Below are 20,786 nucleotides of genomic sequence, written 5' to 3' on the forward strand. Positions count from 1 at the left end.
ACACCTAGATAGTGCACCCTAATATAGTAAAGCTAGATATGAGCACTGGAAGCCTTGAAGAAATAAATATTACCTTAGTGTGGCTCCCATCCCCAGTAAAGAAAGAATGTTAGGCAATTCGAAGAGCCAAGGGATGGAGCAAGGGGAGCCAAAAGCAAAAGAATATTTTGTTCGAGTTTTCAGAGTGAAGCAGTAGACATAGATAATTAGCAGGAGATAAGAAGAGAGTTAATGAAGCATTATGAGTAAGATGTGATACATGGACGACAACGGTAGGTCAAAAAAAATGATGACAATATTACAGAGTCTACAGTCAAGTGAAGGAAAATACCAAAGATGACAGGCCTTAAGACAATAAAAGAATATAGGCCATAAAGTCATATCCTCATTTCGAGAAATAAGTTCACAACTCTAACAAGATTAACAGAAGGAAAAATTAGACCAAAAGTAATAGAAATCAATATGGACTGGTGAACAAGATAAACTAAACATGAATTAGGGACTGAGTGATTTGATAATAGTCAACATCATGAGAATTTCAGATCGCGTTCTGGCGATATTAGAATGGACAACAGAAGAAAATTCATGAGAAATTTAGAGAATGGTCATTCAGGACGACGCTTCCCTAAAGCAAGAATTGGGAGTAAAGTTAAGCTTAAGGGAATGTATGTGCCAGTTACACTAAGTACTCCAAGTCTTAGTACTCCCCTAAGGAGGGATTACAGAATGATAAAGGAAGAATGCGATAAAAAATGAGAAAGGGATGAGATTGCACCTATCCAGATGTTACAGATATGCTATGATTCCAGAAAGTTATGTAAGCATGACGTTAAAAAAAAGGGGGCGGGGGTAAGGGTTCCTACCCGGGATGTTGATAGATAAGGAGCTAGTATGTGAGGTAAGTTAAGACAAGAAAATAACCCAAGAAAGATTACACGGAACATTGATATGTGAATGAGCCAACGAGTAGTTGGTAGCTGATTCAGGAAGAGCCTAGTTATGGCTAAATAGGAGGTTACAGATGAGTCAGTAGATCGTGCAAGATAAACATGGTAAAGCCTAATATAGTGAATTTAGTATCATAGTGATGTCATTGTATTACTTGAGAAATATTCAAATAGGAGTTGGGGTAGTTAAAGGTATCGTATGAATGTTATGGAAATAAAAGAAAGTGCCACTGGGAAGACAATCAAAATATCAGTTCAAAAGGCAACTCTACAAGCACAAGGATGTGAAGGCAAGAACTACGGATAAATATAGGTTAGTACGAACATTAAGAATTCCATCGGGTATGCGATGTAATAAGCTCGCAACTTTACAAGAGTCAGAAGGTCTTCCCTAAGTACTACAATGAAAGACTAACTGAGGAAATAAGGAAGAAGGCTTCAACCTAAACATGGTAACTCGAACAAAAAAAACGATCATGCAAAAAAAAGGGTCTCACTATAACATTGTATGCACGCTATAAAAGAGTGGCACATGCTGTGGTTAACGAACGGGGAGTAAAAACGAAAAGTAATATTCGAGATCATATGAGTTGCATGAAAATTCCGGCATGCGAGGGATCTAAGATAAGCTAAGTATGCATGCAACAAGCAGGCAGAAGACCAGGAAAAGTAACAGCTTACGTTTAAAGAAAGTTGAGAAGGAACTATTCGATCAATGATCCAGAGTTAGTTAGGTTATGAATGCACTTGAGATTTTTGAGTGTACATATATGTTGACAATCATACAGCCGTAGAAGATTCTGATATAAGTTAATAGAAAGAATTGAGTCCAGGTCATTGAAAAAGGGTTGAAATTTGTATCATGGATATTCCATAACGGCCATGAAAGGCCAAAGTAATAACTAATACCAGGAGCCGCAGATTGGAATCTAGAAAGCCTACGTAAATAGAGAACAAAAGGATGAACAAACTAATGAGCAACATCAACAAAGAAAATCAAGAATCTAACTATTGGACCAATAAAATTATAGATCTCGTTATTAAGAACATTGCAGGATTACCTTTTAGATATCAGAGGTACATGAGAGATAGTACAATAGCCATATTCTATAATAGCTCTACGATAAAGCTAGTTACAAAAGTAACAGCCTTGTAAGAAGTCGTTTCGAAGCTCCTACCAGATTGTAGTATTATAATAGAGCTTCAAGTTGTGGTGTGAATCATACCTATGGAGGGGAGGTTATGAAAGAGAAAGAATATATGATGCAAGATTTTAAGTAATTAAGGTAAAGGTGAACAACGTATGAGATACTCAAATACAGGAGGTTGTGAATAGTCCATACATCAGATAGAAGGCTAGAAGCGCGAGGATTCAATAACCGAGAATGATAGTGGCATGTCTTCCAGCCTATGGTTTTTAAGCACCGAGAGGTCAAGTTAAAGAGTAGAGAAGAGTTAGAGACGATGGGATGTCTCGCTTTACATTCCAGAATAACATAAGGAAATCTATGGTGCAAGCAAGTTGAAAGAAGGTTGCGAGTAGTATAAATGCATATGTATAGGTCGCAAGCTAAAGTATGGTAGAGCGACAAAGTTTTAAGAAGACATAAGTAAGGATAAGGAAAGGCAAATGAAAAGGTGGCGAGAATGGATAAGTCCCCAGGATTATGTCCATGAAAACAAGAGAGCTAATGGTTTATCTAAGTTATAGAAAGTTCAGTATAGCCTGAATGAAAGAAGGAGTCTAAGACTAATAACATTTAGAAGAAATGGAATGTTGCCATGTTAATGGAATGAGGGTGTAATTGTGATAAGTAAAAGATGACATTTGGGCCTTCGATTGTGTCACGACCCTAAACCCGGACCCAGTCGTGATGGCGCCTCTCGTGAAGACAAGGCCAGCCAACACAACACCCGACTCCGTTTAACAATTAAAAATACATAATTTAAGTCTTTAACACGATTTAGTTAAGCAGTGAAATAGTACAATTTGCGGAAATAAAACTAACACAGCCCGACATCGAGGTGTCACCAGTCATGGGATCTATCATAGAAACCACAAGTCTGAAAGAGTCTACACAAATTATTACTGAACACTAACAAGAGAAAAGAAATAAGATAGGGGGAGAAACACGGGGCTGCGAATGTCGAGCAACTACCTCGTGAACTGCGGAATCTACTGGAAGCTCTCAACCCTCGCAAGCAGGACCTGAAGTGCCTGAATCTGCACATGGAGTACAGTGAGTAAAGTGAGTACTCCAACTCAGTGAGTAATAATAATAAATGCAGAATGAGAAACAAGAAATCACGTAAAGGCACATCAACAGGCTATAAAGAAGTATTAAAATCTAGTCAAACCAATGAAAGAATGAAGATATGTAAAGTCACTTAAGTTCAGTTTAAGCTTCTCAAAATTTGCCATTTTAACAGTTAAGCAAGTAAAAGAAAGACAACTAGAAAGGGTAAACACATAAAGAACCGCCCATCGGCATAATACCAACAGAATTAGCCCCTCGGGCAACGCATGAAATAATACCAGTCCCTCGGGCTCTATCTCATATCACAATGGGTATCCGCGCTCACTAGGGTGTGCAGACTCCTGGAGGGGCCCCTTACGGCCCAAGCACAATATCAAGCCATCTCGTGGCATAATCACATAGGCTCTCGGCCTCATATCAACAAACCACCTCGTGGCGTACAAATCTCAGGCCCTTGGCCTCATAATCATAATCAGTGTTTCCTCACAACATAGGCCCTCAGCCTTACTCAGTTAGAATTTCATAAGCCACTCAGGCAACAGTAAAACATGATGCTCAGCCTAAATTATCATTTAAAATATCATTAAACATGGCTGAGTTATGAAAATAGTAGAATATAACATGACTGAGTACAACTATAAAGTCAAAACAGTGAGGAAATATTAGTAAAAATCCCCTAAAGGTCCAAATAGTTGGCACGAGGCCCTGATATGACATTCAGCCTAAAACATAATGACAACAAATAGTTTTTAATTAAATACGCGGTAAAACAGTCATATGGGATGGACTAAGTCACAATCCCCAACGGTGCACGACCCCACGCTCGTCATCTAGCGTGTGCGTCACCTCAATATAGCATAACGATGTTCAATCCGGGGTTTCATACCCTCAGGACAACATTTACAATCATTACTCACCTCAATCTGGTTCAAACTCTAGCCCGCGACGCCTTTGCCCCTCAAATCGGCATCAACTCGCATCGAATCGATCCAAAATCAGAATCACGACGTCAAAATATGCTAAGGAAACGAAGCCCATGCAAAAATAATCAATTTACAACATAAATCCCGAAATTAACCAAAACCCGACCCCAGGGCCCACGTCTCAGAATTCGATAAAATTTACATCAATAGATTTCTTATCTCCCCACGAGTTCATACATATCAAAAGTACTAAAATCCGATCACAAATGACCCCTCAAATCCTTGCTCAAAGATCTCCAATCTCAAGCCCTAGTTTTCCGAATTTTAACCCTTAATTTCCATAAATTACAAGCCTAATCCGTGAAATAATACCATAGAAATGAGTTTTAGGTCCACAATCCTTACCTCAATGAAACACCCTTGAAATCCTTCTTCAAATCGCCTAAAAAGCTCCAAAAACCGACTTAGAAATGGTGAAATAACCCAAAATTCGTGAAGGAAATAATTTATATGTTATGCCCCAGCTAAACCGCTTCGGTGGTCCCAAACTAGCACCTGCGGTCCCGCACCTGCAGTCCCAGGTGCGCTTCTGCTCAAATCTCTTAAGTGGCCAAAAATCTGCATCTGCGATGCACTGCCCGCACATGCGCCATCGCTGGTGCGGTTCCTTAACCTTTTCTGCGGTTCCTGCCCTCCTTGCCTTCTTCCTCTTCTACGGCCCTTTTCTTCGCATCTACGGTGTCGCACCTATAGTCCACAATCCGCAGGTGCGGAAACAACAGAACTAAAATAATCTGCAGCTTAACCAAACTCCCAAACTCTCCGTCAACCATCCGAAATCACCCCAAGACCCCCGAGACCTCAACCAAAAGGACAAACAAGTCACATACCACCATTCAAACTTGTACCAATCTTCAAAACACCTCAAACAACATCGAATCACCCAAAACACATCAGATTCAAGCCTAAGCTTCCAAAATTATCTAAATTACGCTTTTGATCAAAAAGTATACCAAACCATATCTGAATGACATGAAATTTTGCACACACATCCCAAATGACACAATGGAACTACTTCAACTCCCGTAGTTCCATTCCGGACCCTATACAAAATCTTACCTATCAACCGGAAAACGCCAAAATACCAATTTCGCCAATTCAAGCCTAAATCTACTCCGGACATCAAAACACATTCCAATCACGTTCCTAAGTCCCAAATCACTCTCGGAGCTATCTGAACCATTGGAACTCACATCCGAGCCTCTAACACATAAGTCAACATCTGGTTGACTTTTCCACCTTAAGCTTACTCAAAAGAGACAATGTGTCTCAAACCTTCTCAAAAACCTTTCCGAACCCGAGCCAACCAACCCGATCACAGCTAGAACCGATAGACAAGGAAATAAGGAGCAGAAATGGGGGAAACAGAGCAATAACTCATGAGACGACTAGCCAGGTCGTCACATCCTCCCATTCTTAAACAAACGTTCGTGCTCGAACAAGTCAAGAAACATACTTGAAGACTCAAACAGGTGAGGATATCTGCTCCGCATCTCCCGTTGGTATCCCAAGTAGCCTCCTCCGCGGGCCAACCTCTCCATTGCACTTTCACTGAAGCTATATCCTTTGATCTCAACTTTCTAACCTGACGCTCCAAAATAGTTCTTGGCTCCACATCATAAGTCAAATCACAATCCAGCTGAACCGTGCTGAATTCCAGAACATGAGACGGATCCCCAATATACTTTCGGAGAGTAGAAACATGAACTACCGGATGCACACTCGACAAGGTGGGTGGAAAAGCAAGCTCATAAGCCACCTCCCCAATCCTCCGAAGCACCTCAAAAAGTCCAATGAACCGAGGACTCAATTTACCCTTCTTCCCAAATCTCATAATACCCTTCATGGGTGAAACCTTCAACAGAACCTTCTCACCAACCATGTAGGACACATCCCGAACATTCTTGTCAGCATAACTCTTTTGTCTCAACTGCGCTGTACGAAGCCTCTCCTGAATCACCTCCACCTTTTCTAAAGCATCCTGCACCAAGTATGTCCCCAATAGCCTAGCCTTAGCCGGCTCAATCCAACCAGTTATAGATCTACACTGCCTCCCATACAATGCCTCATATGGAGCCATCTGAATACTTGACTGGTAGCTATTATTATAAGCAAACTCTGCAACCTGTAGAAACCGATCCCATGACCCTCCGAAATCAATGACACAAGCACGCAACTTGTGCCCACTATCTGAATAGTGCGATCAGACTGCCTGTCCATCTGAGGCTGAAAAGCTGTGCTCACCTCAACCTGAGTACACAACTCTCTCTGCACGTCTCTCCAAAACTGCAAAGTAAACTGAGTACCTCTATCTGAAATGATGGAAATCGGCACACCATGCAAACGAATAATCTCTTGGATATAGATCCCCGACAACCGCTCTGAATAATACGTAGTACACAAAGGAATAAAGTGCGCGGACTTGGTCAACCGATCCATAATCACCCAAATAGCATCGAACTTCTTCAAAGTCCGTGGAAGTCCAACTACAAAATCCATAGTGATCCTCTCCCTCGTCCACTCTGGAATATCCATTTGCTGAAGCAAGCCACCCGATCTCTGATGCTCGTATTTTACCTGCTAACAATTGAGACACCGATCTACAAATCCCACAATGTCTTTCTTCATTCTCCTCCACCAATAATGCTGTCTTAGATCCTGATACATCTTTGCAGCACCCGGATGAATGGAATACCGCGAGCTATGGGCCTCCTCCAGAATCATATCCCGAAGCCCATCTACATTGGGGACACATATCGGCCCTGCATCCTTAACACCCCATCATCACCAATAGTCACATCTCTGGCATCATCATGATGAACCCTGTCCTTAAGGACAAGAAAATGCGGATTATCATATTGGCGCTCTTCGATGCGATCATATAAGGAAGACCGAGAAATCACACAAGCCAATACCCAACTAGGCTCCGAAATATCTAACCTCAAAAACCGATTGGCCAAGGCCTGAACATCAACTGCAAGAGGTCTCTCCCCAACTGGAATATATGCCAAATTCCCTATACTCACCAACTTTTGTCTCAAAGCATCGGCCACCACATTGGCCTTCCTCGGATGGTAAAATATAGTAATATCATAATCCTTTAGCAACTGCAACTATCTCTGCTGTCTCAGATTGAGATCCTTCTGCTTGAACAAGTGCTGGATGCTATGATGATCAGTAAACACCTCACAAGACCCACAATACAAATAATGCCTCCAAATCTTCAACGCGTGAACTATGGCAGCCAATACCAAATCATGAATAAGGTAGTTCTTCTCATGTGGATTCAACTGACGAGAAGCATAAACAATAACTCTACCCTACTGCATCAAAACACAACCAATACCAACTCTCGAAGTATCACAATATACGGTATATGAACCTGAAGCTGATGGCAAAACTAACACCGGAGTTGTGGTCAAGGCTGTCTTGAGCTTCTGAAAGCTCTCCTCACACTCATCCAACCATACAAATGAAGCACCCCTTCTAAGTTAACTTGGTCAAGGGCGATGCGATGGATGAAAATCCCTGAACAAACCGGCGATAATAACCTGCCAAACCAAAAAAGCTATGAATCTCTGTGGTTGAGGACGGTCTGGGACAACTCTGAACCACCTCTATCTTCTTCAGATCAACCCGAATACCCTCACTAGACACCACATGCCCCAAGAAAGCCACTGAATTGAGCCAAAACTCACACTTGGAGAATTTTGCACAAAGCTTCTCCTCCCTCAATCTCTGCAACAAAACTCTCAAATGCTCCAGTGCTCCTCCTGACTACGCAAATACACCAGAATATCATCAATGAAGACTATGACAAACGAGTCGAGATAAGGCCGGAACATGTTGTTCATCAAATGCATGAACGTTGCTGGGGAATTGGTCAGCCCAAAAGACATCACCAAGAACAATTGATGACCATATCGGGTCCTGAAAGCTGTCTTAAGAATATCCGAGTCCCTAATCTTAAACTGCTGATAACCTGAATGGAGATCAATCTTGGAGAACACACTCGCTCCTTGAAGCTGGTCGAATAAATCATTAATGTGAGGCAAAGGACACTTGTTCTTAACTGTTACTTTGTTCAATTGCCTATAATCAATGCACATCCTCATAGTGCCATCCTTCTTTTTCACAAATAGAACTGGAACATCCCAAGGTGACATAGTAGGCCGAATGAACCACTTATATATGAGTTCCTGAAGCTGCTCCTTTAACTCCTTCAACTCCGTTGGTGCCATACAATACGATAGAATAGAAATGGGCTGAGTGCCCGGCACCAGGTTAATACCAAAGTCAATATCCCTATCCGATGGCATGCCCTATAGGCCTGCAGGAAACACATTGGGAAAATCCCTCACAACTGGAGCAGAATCAATACTGGGAGTCTCTGCACCAACATCCCTCACAAAGGATAAATATGAAAGACAACCATTCCCAACTATACGCTGGGCCTTCAAGAATAAGATTACCCTACTGGGAACATAATTAGTCAAACCTCGCCACTCAATCCATGGCACACTCGGTATAGCCAATGTCACGGTCTTAGCATGACAGTCCAGAATAGCACGACACGGAGATAGCCAATCCATTCCCAAAATAACATCAAAGTCTACCATGCATAATAATAATAGATCCACTCGGGTCTCTAGACCCTCGATAGTCACCACATATGACCGGTACACACGGTCTACAACAACAGTATCGCCCACCGAAGTAGATACATGAACAGGGGAAAAAAGAGACTCATAGGGCGTATCCAAATAACGAGCAAAGTATGATGACACATAAGAAAAGGTGGAACCGGTATCAAATAATATAGATGCATCTCTGTGGCAAACTGAAACAATACTTGTAACAACAGCATCAGAAGCAATAGCATCGGCGTTGCGACCAAAACACTCATGCAAGTGCACGTGATCGTCAAGTATTAGAGTTGTGAGTAGAGTATCGTTCCCACGAAGACTTATGATTAACTGTTGACTGGTTCAAACCCAATTTCTTTATCTACCCAAGAGATTGTTCACTAAAGAGAGATGTAATTGTTTACTACTTAAACTATAAAGAATTAATCTAACTAACGCAAGTACCCAAACGAATAGCAATTACGAGTAACAAATAGTAGGAGAAGATATTCCAGGGGCACGTGCATAGTCAACAATCGTGTTGTGTTCTTGGCTCAAAATGACTAATCAATTTATCTGAGTTATTGATTGACAGGGTTGATATTACTCATAAGAATCTGTCGAGTTCTTACTCGCCTATTCTAGTCAACTCGACGCCTATATGTCTATGGAATTAAAATTAACAAGAATGCATTTACAATTCCTGTATTTCAACCAAGCAAGGAAATTGGGTATATGTCTATCCCAATTGAAAATCCGTTCCCCGAGGCCCGGGGTTCAAGAACTTGCTCTATTTAATTCTATATGCAATCTAAAGTTCCCACTTTCGAGTTCAACTAAAGATCCGTAGATAGTATTTCACTGTTAGTTACTCAGCAAAATAATTAAACGCAGAATGAAATAAACAACCCAATATGATAAACCAACTTTGTAGAATTAAACTTCAAACAACAACATTCATGTTTCACCCATGACCCCAGAACAATGGGTTTTAGCCACTCATACTAGTGTTCATCATAAATAAGTTCAATTTCATCACAAAACAGCAAAAACAAGAGAAGAAAAGAAGAACTTGATGGTCAAAACTCCTCCTTGCCTCTTGCCTCTCTATTTCTTCCACTAAACTATGAAAAACTTGATACTTTAACCTTGGACGAGCTTGACTTTATATAGGTTAAGTGGGTTTCCCTCCAGATTTCCAATTTTACCCCTAAATAACGTTTTTCCGGAACCGACACGCGCGAGCTTGCGCATAACGTCGCGCATTTCTTCGCACATGATTCTGCCTCGGCCTTTCTTACGCGCGAACTACTGCGCGACTTCGCGCACCTGGAGCTTGATTTCGTCTATTTTTTCATCTCATCCTTGCGCGCACTCGACTCTGAGAGGTTGTTCTTGCTCATAAATCATTCCAATATCCTCTTGAAAGCATCATATAGGCTCCTCATCCTGCAATGTATACATATCACAATTAGAGCCTATTTTTCATCAATTAACCATAATATGTCATTGGAATATAAACAAGCGGAAGCATAAACAATAGCTAAATCACCTAGATTTCGCCTATTATCAATCGGGTCAAGCTAGAAGTGCATAGAAATGGTCCTGACCACCACCTGATCGACCCCCCGCTAGGGAGGCCCCTAGCTAACTATCCTCCACCGCTAGCTGGGTGGGTGGGTGATGGTGAAGTAATTGGCATTGAAGCCGATGACTGACTCCTCTACTGAGATGAATTCGCAAGACGACGACGACACTGCCTCCACATATGACCCATCTCTCCATACTGATAGCAACTCTCAGGTGCTAGAAACAGAGACTGAAGGGAACCCCTCGCATCGGAATGACTAGCAGATGCCCCTGGCATAGAAGAGCCCGAAACTGATGGAGCACGGGACAAACTCTGAGCTAGAAGGGCACTAAGTGATGACTGGCCCTAATGAGAATTGTGAGAACCATGACTCAATGATGCCCCATGATAACCTGGGCGAGCTGGCTGAGCATGACTGAATGGACGGCCTTTGCCGTGCTGAAACTAACCTCTCGAAGGAGCACCACCATAACTACCAGATCCTCGAGGCCTCTTGGCCTCCCTCTCATCTTGCTCCTAGCGATGAATTGACTCAATCTCACGAGCAATGTCTACAACCTCCTCGAATGTAGCACCAGTCACCCTCTCTCTGGTCATGAGAATACGAAGCTGATAAGTGACGCCAACAACAAACCTCCTAATCATCTCTCTATCTATTGGAACCAACCAAATCGCATGATGAGCTAACTCAGAGAACCTCATCTCATATTGCGTCACAGTCATCTCTCCGTGACTCAACCACTCGAACTGCCTGTGCAGCTCCTCTCTGTAAGACTATGGGACATACTTCTCCAAAAAGAGAACAGAGAACTGCTGCCAGGTAAGGGGTGTTGCACTAACAAGAATACGCCTCTCAAAAGTCTCCCACCAAGCGAAGGCAGCTCAAGAAAACTGATAAGTAGTGAAATCGACCCCGCTGGTCTCCAGAATACCTGCTATACGAAGCATCCTCTAACACTTATCCAAGAAACCCTAGGCATTCTCGCCCTATGCGCCACTGAAGGTCGGAGGCTAAAGTCTACCAAACCTCTCCAACCTACGTTGCTTGTCCTCTAGCATGGTAGGAACTACATAGTCCTGAGCAGCTGCAACTGGCTGGGCTGGATATGCCCCGATGTCTAAAGTCCCTACAAGAACTACTCAGGTGTGCGAGTGGAAGGAGTCTGAGTGCCTCCCCCCACCTGAGAAGTAGTTGTGGCTGTAGTAACTGAGACTGCCTAAGCTAGGCTAGTATATACTGATAAAATCTGAGCCAAGGCCTCCTGAAGACCCGGAATCACAATAGGCACAGCTGGTGCCTGAGCTGGTGCTGTTGGAGTGTCCACGACTTTGACCTGATCCTGAACTAGGGCGGCTGGTGGACCTGTTGGTGCTGCCCTAGCTGTTGTGTAGGCCACACCCCTACCCCTACCGCGAACACGACCGTGCCCTCGGCCTCTATTGGCCACAGCTGGTGGTACTGGTAGTCATCCATCCTGTCCGGTAGCACGTGTCCTCACCATCTGTGAGAGAATAGAATAATAGAAGTTTAGTACTCGGATCAACAGATTCGCACGACAAGAATTTCAAGAATATGAAGTTTTTCCTAAAGGTTTTGTAGCCTCTCGATGATAAATACAGACGTCTCATAACCAATCCGCGAGACTCTACTAAACCTGCTCATGACTCGTGAGACCTGTGTAACCTGGGCTCTAATACCAACTTGTCACGACCCTAAACCCGGACCTGATCGTGATGGCGCCTCTCGTGAAGACAAAGCCAGCTGACACGACACCCGATTCCGTTTAATAATTAAAAATACATAATTTAAGCCTTTAACATGATTAAATCATCAGTTAAGTAGTGAAACAATACAATTTGCGGAAATAAAACCAACACATCCCGAGATTGGGGTGTCACCAGTCATGAGCATTTATCATACAAACCACAAGTCTGAAAGAGTCTACACAAATTATTACAAAACACTAAAAAGAGAAAAGAAATAAGATAGGGGAGAAACACAGAGTTGTTAACGCCGAGCAGCTACCTCATGAACTCCGGAATCTGCTGGAAGCTCTTAACCCTCGCAAGCAGGACCTGAAGCACCTGAATCTACACACGGGGTGCAGGGACTAAAGTGAGTACTCCAACTCAGTGAGTAATAAAAAAAATGAAGATTGAGAAATAAAAATTCACGTAAAGCCACATCAACAGGCTATAAAGAAGTAGTAAAAGCAATGAAACAGTGTAATGTCACTTAAGTTCAGTTTAAGCTTCTCACAATTTGCCTTTTTAAACAGTTAAGCAAGTAAAAGACAAGAAACTAGAAAAGGTAAACACATAAAGAACCGCCCATCGGCACAATACCAACAGAATCAGCCCCTTGGGCAACGCATGGAACAGTACCAGCCCCTCGGGCTCTATCTCATATCACAATGGGTACTCGTGCTCACTAGGGTATGCAGACTCCTGGAGGGGCCCCTTACGGCCCAAGCATAATATCAAGCCATCTCGTGGCATAATCATATATGCTCTCTGCATCATATCAACAATCCACATCGTGGCGTACAAATCTCAGGCCCTCAGCCTGATAATCATAATCAGTGTTTCCTCACAACATAGGCCCTCGGCCTTACTCAGTCAGAATCTCATAAGCCACTCGGGCAACAGTAAAACATGATGCTCAGCCCAAATTATCATTAAAATTATCATTTAATGTATTAAAATAGAGTAAACATGGCCGAGTTATAAAAATAGTAGAATATAACATGACTGAGTACAAGTATGAAGTCAAAACAATGAGGAAATATCAGTAAAAATCCCCTAAGGGTCCAAATAGTTGGCACGAGGCCCAAATATGGCATTCATCCCAAACTATAAGGATAACAAATAGTTTTTAATCAAATACGCGGTAAAACAGTCATACAAGATTGACTAAGTCACAATCCCCAATGGTGCATGATCCCACGCTCGTCATCTAGCGTGTGCATCTCCTCATTATGTTCAATCCGGGGTTTCATAGCCTCAGGACAACATTTACATTCATTACTCACCTCAATCCAGTCCAAACTCTAGCCCGCGATGCCTTTGCCCCTTGAATCGGCCTCAACTCGTGTCGAATCTATGCAAAATCAGAATCACGACGTCAAAATATGCTAAGGGAGCGAAGCCCATGCTAAAATAATCAATTTATAAAATAAATCCCGAAATTACCCAAAACCTGACCCCTAAGCCCACATCTCAAAATTCGATAAAATTTACATCAATAGATTCCTTATCTACCCACGAGTTCATACATATCAAAAGTACTAAAATTCGATCACAAATGACCCCTCAAATCCTTGCTCAAAGGTCTACAATCTCAAGCCCTAGTTTTCCAAATTTTAACCCTTAATTTCATTAAATTACAAGCCTAAGCTATGAAATAATACCATAGAAATGAGTTTTAGGGCCACAATCCTTACCTCAATGAAACCCTCTTGAAATCCTTCTTCAAATCGCCCAAAAAGCTCCAAAAACTGACATAGAAATGGTGGAATACCCCAAAATTCGCGACGGAAATAATTTATATGTTCTACCCCAGCTAAACCGCTTCTGTGGTCCCAAACTCGGACCTGCGGTCCCAGGTGCGCTTCTGCGCAAATCACTTAAGTGGCCAAAAATCCGCATTTACGATGCACTGCCCGTACCTGCGCCATTACAAGTGCGGTTCCTGCCCTCCTTGCCTTCTTTCGCTTCTGTAGCCCTTTTCTTTGCATCTGCGGCGTCGCACCTGCGGTCCCCAATCCGCAGGTGCGGAAACAATAGAACCAGAAAAATTTGCAGCTTCACCAAACTCCCAAACTCTCCGTCAACCATCCGAAATCACCCCGAGGCCCCCGGGACCTCAACCAAAGCCACAAAAATGTCACATACCACTATTCAAACTTGTACCGATCTTCAAAAACTCCTCAAACAACATCGAATCACCCAAAATACATCGGATTCAAGCATAAGCTTCCAAAATCTTCCGAATTACGCTTTTGATAAAAAAATATACCATATCACGTCCGAATGACCTGAAATTTTGCACACACATCCTAAATGACACAACGGAACTACTACAGCTCCCAGAATTCTATTCTGACCCCTATATCAAAATCTCACATATGATTCAAAAAATGCCAAAATACCAATTTCGACAATTCAAACCTAAATCTACTTCGGACCTCCAAAACACATTTCGATCACGCTCTTTGGTCCTAAATCACCTCCCGAAGCTATCCAAACCATCGAAACTCACATCCGACACATAAGTCAACATTTGGTTGACTTTTTTCAACTTAAGTTTCCTCAAAAGAGACTAAGTATATCAAACCTTCTCAAAAACCTTTCCGAACCCAAGACAACCAACCAGATCACACCTAGAACCGATAGACAAAGCAATAAGGAGTATAAATAGGGGAAACGAAGTGGTAACTCATGAGACGACTAGTCAGGTTGTCACAGATTGAGTAATAATTTGAAAAAAGAGAGAGGGGGATTTCATGAGATGCACTAAATTAAAATACACACGTAGGGTGAATCACATTGGGATTCTATGAAATACGATTATGGAAATCACTTCAAATATTTGTCGATGCAACGTAAGCCCTAGTGGCAAGGTATTATGGAGGAAGTTTTAAGTTATCGATGGTATATTGTAGATCAATATTGAGGCGATTCATAATAGATGGACAAAAGTCACAAAGTATGAGCTGAGATTATGTCATCATTCTTAAGATGAATAGTAATGAGGAAGCGTTAAAGGACTTAGCCTTATACATATAGGATAAGCAACAAAAGTAACCTGGAGTTTCATCGCAGACCTCAGTAACGATAAATTGAAGTAAGAGAGATGGCATACTAACCTACTTAGATGCAGTAAAGTCATACGAATAGATTATCGAGTCTATGAAATAAGATATAGCAATATTCATAAATTTGACAAAGTATTGAGCAAAGAACTTCAGTATACTTAGAGATGCCCAGAGGGACATCTCACCAAGCTCTCTATATGTTCACAAAGTGAGGCCTAAAGATTGGCTAAAAGCTGGATAAAAAAGGAGAGAGGATCGCATTGGCATACTTACAAGGTTAGAGTCGTACGGGCTGCATGAAAGAAGGTAGCAACAATTACGAGATTAGAAGGATTCAGGCCACAAGTCGTGGCGTGAGAAAGAGCCCTTAATAGGGGATTGCTTTGGACTTTGGATTTAGTCACAGAACAATTGCCTAAATGGCAAGAAGATCATTAAGGTATTTACAAGAGCTATAAGTTATGAAAATGATAAGTGCATCAGTCAACATTCGAGGATGAATGTTTCAAAGGGGGAATGATTTTATGCCCCACAGTATTACATCGATATTACGCCCCGCAATATTATATTACGATGATGTCACACCCTGCAATATTATGTTACAATGATGTTATGCCCTACAGTATTACATTACGATGGTGTTACACTCTGGAGTATTAAATTACGAAGATGTTATGCTCCGCAGTATTTTATTACGATGACGTTACATGTGGTGTACGTGAAATTATCGTAAGATAATTGACCTCAGTTCAAGGAAAAGCTTATTTGGAGATTATAAGCATTATAACAAGGGATAAGTAAATTCGTGAAGGTGAAAGGGTAAGCGAATCGAAAAAAATGAGTTTCGTCGAAGTTTGGCATTTTGGATAAAATACGGCCCGAGCTAAAATACATGGTATTTATGGACTAGTACCATACAAGGTACCACATGGCCATGATAGTAAGGTGTATATAGTGTATTAAGTAAAGTGGGACAATTCTTAATTATGTGGGTAATTGGTTAATTACTAGGTAACGGGACAATACATAATTACATGGGGATATATTGGATAAGCATTAAAATGCATGAGATGGCAGCCCCTCCTTTTAATTTAAAATGACTCAGAAGTCATTACAAATAGGTGACAACTAAGTTATCCAAGAAAGGGACACCACATTCTTATCATTATTAAACAAGTCTTACCATCAAAACCTTAGAAACTCTTTACAATTCAAAGACATTAGAAGTTGGTAGTCCAAGAACATTAGACATTTCAAAGCTTTCTACAAAGCTTTCTTTATCATATCTTGGAAACAAGTTACAATCAGAATGTTAGAAATATTGACAATTCAAGCTCCTACAAGATATTAACAACGAGATTTCTTGCATCCAAATTCTCCTACAAAGAATATTATACGGATTTTCCCTTCTCCAAGTATGTTAAGGCTACCCTTTTTTTCTTTTTGGCATGATCTATACGAACGAACAAAAAGAGCAAATGCACAACTTCCATAAATTACTCTATTCGTAGAAATGCTAGAGATGTGTATATTCTTGTTCTCCCATGTGTCATATTATTCTATGATCTATTCATGGGTCTTAAAAATACGTAAGTTGGTAAAGTTTATTTCATGATATTAATCAGATGCATAATGGTCTTATGACATACCGAGAGATTTTATTAACTTATTTCACGTGCATTTCATGCATTTACATATGCACATTGACCCATGACCAGACGGCGTTATATATGCGTATATATGTATATTATATTTATATGGGAAATAGGAAAAAGTTATGGCATTATATACGCATCACCACCTGATCAGCTGGTATACGTTGATGATTTTTGCCACAGTGGCCGAGATGATATGATGAGATGCCCTCAGAGGCTGATGATGTTATGAAACATGTACCTATGCACGACATGACATTCATATGCATGACACTATAAGTATTTCATGATTTACAAAGTTTTTCAGACTTACAGGTTGAGTTATTTACTCTATATTTCTTCCATGTCTGTTATGTACTTATTTATATGCCTTACATACTCGGTACATTATTCATACTGACGTCCCTTTTGCCTAGGGACGCTGTGTTTCATGTCCGCAGGTCCTGATAGACATGTCGAGAGCCATCCAAATAGGCTATCAGCTCAGCGGAAGATGTTGGTACGCTCCATTTGCTTCGCAGTTACTTGTTTGGTTAGTATAATTTAGACGTGTACTATTTGGTATGGCTGGACTTTATCCCGACCTTTATGAAAATTATGTATTCTTAGAGGCTTGTAGATAGATGTCATGTACGTAAAATATTGTATGGCCTTGTCGGCCTAAGTTCAATATACGATTACTTATTTTGGCCTTATAGGCCCGTATGTCTTATGTATAAATTGGTATCACATGTTCTATTCTACTTAACTCACAGCAGCCTTGCGGCTCAGTTATCTATGATAGCATGACTTGAAAAGATACGTTATATTGGTACTCGGTTGAGTAAGATACCCGGTGCCCGTCGCGGCCCATCGGTTTGGGTCATGACATATGCCCACATCCAAAATCACTATACGAACCAATTGGAGCCATCAATTTACCATTTCGGGATCATTTTTGTAAAAGTCAATGGATTGTATAAAGTTATATTTGTTTATGACTTCTAGATTTGCCTCGGTAATTGAGATGAGTTTATATGACTAGTTATTCTGGACTCTGTTATTTAGATTTGAGTTTGTTATCATGAATTAACTACTTTATTTATATTCTTGTCCATTCTGTTATTATTACTGTTGCATACAGGTTAGTGTAAGTGACCCGCCTTACGTCAATACTTTGTCGAGGTGAGGCTCAGCACTTACAGAGTACATGGGGTTGGTTGTACTCATACTACACAATACACTTCTTGTGCAGATCCGAAGTTGGTCATAGCGGCTGATACACTCAAATTACGCCATAATTAAGTAGTATAAGGCAGTCGGTGTCAAATATAATAACCCAACAAGGTGTGAAAAGCTTACTTTAGTAGTGTGGAACTTGACTTAAGTTGTAATTCTATTCCGTTAACGTAACAAGAGAATGGTATGATTGTGAATTTAAGAGATAACTAATTGTAAGTTGAGAATGTAAATGATTTTATTAAGGAAACTATGGTTGTGTCCCCGTCAATAGAATGTAATGTTATCGGTGTTAATACGATATATTTCTAATGGAAGGTCCTTTGATATGCAAATGATTTCTAAATGACTACCCTATATTTTCCAATAGTTGAGTAGTATTTTCCCTTTATGATTTTTCCAAATATAAAAGAGTTGCAAGTTAAGAAGAACCAATTTATGCCAAGTAGAACCCACATAGTCTTTTCTATGTTTTCGGGTCTTCAGGCTCGTGCACTACAAAACAACCAAACTTGATTAGAAATAACCAAAAATGCATTAAAAGACAAGTTAAAATCTAAGGTAATTGTTATCAACTGTGCTAAAATTCTACGGCACATCAACACCCCCAACTTAAACTATTGCTTGTCCTCAAGAAACTAAAACAAAGCTATCCTATTCTATATCACTTTTATTTCCGACGTTCCACAAAATAGTAGTGACTATAGATGGTTTTGACTGACAACTAACAAGCATGTAACCCCATTTATTTACCCTTCCTGAAAAACACTTATCATTCAACCATTAGACTAATCAAATCGTGACCTTAGAGCCTCGACCAAAATGACAAAATTCTATTCACAGTGAAGTGCACTTGTGTTCTACTTCAAGAACCTATCTTCTGCTAAGTCTTAAAATTCATGCGCAGTCATAACAAAGAAAATCCCCACTCACATATATATATACAGGGGATGCAATCAAAACACTTTAACACTCGGAACGAAAGCTACATGCTACAAGTATCAGTCCATATGCTTTCCCTTATTTTAACTTTGCTGCTATCTCAAGAATGATTGATCGTAGATCACTAAGGACTTTTCTCGGGTTATAATGTAGGCTTCGGGACGGGTTGGATGAATATTTAGGAATGTAGTAGTTATACCCTCCTTGAACTCTACATACATTATGCTCTTTTACTACATAGCCCTTATTTACCTTGAGTTACCGACCTAGAACTACCTCAAAGTATTTCTTCAAGTTCCACAAGACTCCACTCTTTTTCTCTTTATTGTTTTTTTTTGTTTTTCATTTCTTTTTTGGAGCTTGCATTTCGTTATATACACAACTTTGTAGTTATTGATTTTTTTTATACACATAGTAGCAAACCTTTCCAATTTGCACTTTATAACAGTACCCCCAACTTAGGCTTTAAGCCTCAATCTCACACGTTCAAGGAGGGATGGGTTCAAAAGAAGGAATTACTTCACAAAAGGGGTAAATGTTTGTAATGTGGTAGCCAATGGAAGGTTAAAGGCTCAAAGGGGGTAACTAGGGTAATTAATATACCAGGGAGGTCAATTTAGGCAAAACTGGCTAGTAATCACAAGGAGAGCCTAAGAACATTTCAACATCCATTCATTAACCTGAGAGTCACAGCAAGTGACCAACTAGGCAAGTTCTAGACATCACAAATTAGACATGTGCATTATTCATACAAATCCTCATTCACTTACAACGCATGAATTGTTCAACTCGGCATAGTTTCAGCCCTTAAGAGACATAAGGCAACTCAACACTTTCATCTCAAAATGTGTAAGATTCTAAATTAGCATAGAGTCAAAGAGCGAGCCAAAAATTCAAAAGAATGATTTTTTTAGATTCAAAAGAAGGAAGGGTATCATATATATACAACACTTGGCACATGCTTGGAGCAACACAGTCAACACAAAATAAGTCAACACATTTCATGTTACTACCGTGGTTCTACTATTGCACCTTTGGAAAAGAATCCGGCGAAGAAAAACCAAAGGGAATTCATTGCTAAACTATGATAGTTTTTATATACAAACATGGGGTACAACAAGATAAAGTACAAGAGTTTTATATACAAACATGAAAAACCAAAGGGAATTCATTGCTAAACTACGAGAGTTTTTATATACAAACATGGGGTACAACAAGCTAAACTACAACAGTTTTATATACAAACATGGGGTACAACAAAATATTTCTACAAAACATGGGTACAAGATTATGATCATAACTACCCCACCCAACCAAAGATCATGCATTGTCCGCAATGCATATATAAAGCAAAAAGAAAGCTGAGGAGCTCCCTGGGGTGCACTAGGAGCTTGGGGAAGCTGAAGGATCTGGGACATCTGCTGGAGCGGCTGCTGGTAGTGGAATTGCAGCTGGTGGGACCTCAGACTGAATAGTATCCACCATGGCTGGAGCAAGAGGCTCCAACTACTGTGAGGGTAGAGCAGGAAGATTCGCCTGCTGTGAAGCTGGAGCTAGGGCCTGAGAGCTGCTAGCCTCGCCCGGTGATGTCTAAGTGGTTGAGGGGTGTGCCTTGGCAGCCAAATCTGCTAGTGAATGTGCCTCAGTGTCCTCACCTAGTGCCTCTTCATCTGTCTCCTCATCTCCTGACTCCCCCTCATCGGACTCCCTCAGTATCTCCAGATTCCTCATCTGAAAGGACATCAATATG

Source organism: Nicotiana tabacum, chromosome 3 (assembly GCF_000715075.1).
Source record: "Nicotiana tabacum cultivar K326 chromosome 3, ASM71507v2, whole genome shotgun sequence".
Classification (NCBI taxonomy): domain Eukaryota; kingdom Viridiplantae; phylum Streptophyta; class Magnoliopsida; order Solanales; family Solanaceae; genus Nicotiana; species Nicotiana tabacum.